The sequence below is a fragment of the Tupaia chinensis genome, unplaced genomic scaffold, assembly GCF_000334495.1.
Source record: "Tupaia chinensis unplaced genomic scaffold, TupChi_1.0 Scaffold139917_1, whole genome shotgun sequence".
Taxonomy (NCBI): Eukaryota; Metazoa; Chordata; class Mammalia; order Scandentia; family Tupaiidae; genus Tupaia; species Tupaia belangeri.
In genome coordinates, this window is record NW_006199796.1 from 220534 (window position 1) to 222618 (window position 2085).

The window sequence follows — 2085 nt, forward strand, 5'->3', positions numbered from 1 at the left end:
TATACGATTCAATGTATACTTTATTTCTAGTAGTCTTGCAATTACCCCCAAATCTAATTTTAGAGCACTTCTTTAAAGTTTCTTTTATTCATGATAGTGTGTGCACCCTAGACAGGTCTCATTACACCACAGTTCTCCTCCCCCTAATCTTCCAGTGTGTCAGGATCTGGGATGCATGCACATATCCGGTGTGTTTCAGGTCAACTGGAGAGATGTGAACCCAGTTGGCCATGCAGCATCCAGCACTGCAGTTCAGTCTGATACCAACTACACTACTGAGGCTAAGCTTAATTTTAGAATATCTTTATCTAAATGATACCCATTTTCTCCCTCCTCTCCAGAGCTAGGTATGGTTTGTTGTTTGCTATAGGGTACGTGCGCACACTCACTAAGAGACAGAAAGTGAAAAGTCACCCCCCTGGGTGAGTGGCCATGCTGGAACCCCTTCTACTCCATTCTCCTTTAAGGATTTAGGGGCACGCACACACACACACACTTAGCTGCCAGGTTATGGATTCAAAATCTGCAGCTGGCCACGAGGGATACAGCACCTCAATCAACATGCCACTTGCTGGCCCCAGGTACATTTTCTTTAAATAGTAAATTCTCTTTCATCATAATTTTAAAGTTACTTAAAGATATTCTGTGGTATTAGATATCCCTTGATTTAAAGTGAACAGGTTTTTATTTCCCGTCAGTTTGAATATTCTCTAAGAAGGACCTTACAGTCTGATGCAATTAGTTTGTGGTGCTCACTTTGGCAGCACACATGCTAAAATTGAGAAGAGATTAGTAGGGCCCCTGTGCAAGGATGACATGGAAGTTCATGAAGTAGTTCATATTTTTAAAAGAAACTATGACATTGTTGGATTTTTCTTAAGGTGTCAATATATGATTATCACTGTTTAATAATTGCTTCCTTTATTCATGAAAGGGCATATGGTTACTGGTTAAGGGAGCTGGATCCCACATGGCTGACCATGAGGTTCAATTCCCAGTCTAGGTGGCTTGAAAGCTACACAAAGTATGTGCGTGTGTGCCGCAAATCCCAACAGGATGGAAAAATGGAGGAGAAAGATTAGTGTGACCATCCATTGGGTGTGTGTACCCTTCAACAACAAAAAAGGTACCTGCTAGAGGATTCTGCTAAGAGAACTAAAAATGGGTACCTCTGAGACGGCGGACAAAGCAGCCTTTAGGAGGAGTCTATTGTTTTTATAAGCCTAATGATACTAAAACCTGGTATTTTTTAACTTATTTTTTATAGGGCCATGCACTCACCAGAAAGACAGAAAGAGACAGAGACAGAAAGTGAGAAATCATCCCTCAGAGGGATGGCCATGCTGCAATCCCTTCCTCTCTTGGAATTTTGGACACGCATGCACAGGCACCAGGCATGAGTTTAAGCCACCGGGTCTGGGACTCGAGCTGCAGTTGACTACATGGGAATCCAGTGACATAGCCATTACTCCAACTGCTGGTCCCAAGACTTGATATTTTAAGACTGTATTTATTCTTTTGATAAAGATCAATATTAAATTGAACGTGAACACATGAGAGGAAAACTGTCTTACGGTACATTTAAGTAGTTTCATTGGGCCAGTGCAGCACTAAATAAAGGATGCTGGATCCCACATGGCTGATTTCCCAATTAGGATCCTGGCCTTTGTGGTGTGCCCAGGAGTCTGACAAGATGGAGAATAGGAGGAAGGATTATGGCATGGCCAATCCACGTTGGTGAGTATTTCTAAGCCTCTATATAGTTGGGTTGCTAAGATCATAGTGAAGGAGAAAAAAAGTAATCTCTCTCTCTTTTTTGGGGGGGAGGGGGAGAGGTTTTGCTATAGGGCACGTGCGCTCACCAGAAAGAGAGAGACAGAGACAGAAAGCGAGAAATACCCCCAGGGGAGATGGCCACACAGCAATCCCTTCTCCATTCTCTCAGGATCTTGGGCACATATGTACACGTGCCCGGCTTGAGTTTAAGCCCCACTGGGTCCAGGACTCGAACTGCGGTCGCCTACATGGGAGTCCAGCAACATAGCTATTACAACTGCTGGTCCCAGTAATTTCTCTTAATCCTTA

At 43.4% G+C, this 2085-nt stretch overlaps 1 pseudogene; it reads left to right on the forward strand.

Moving 5' to 3' along the window:
- Nucleotides 1-748: 748 nt before the first annotated feature.
- On the forward strand, nucleotides 749-846 carry LOC114004746 (uncharacterized; annotated as a pseudogene).
- The last annotated feature ends 1239 nt before the right edge of the window (nucleotides 847-2085 follow it).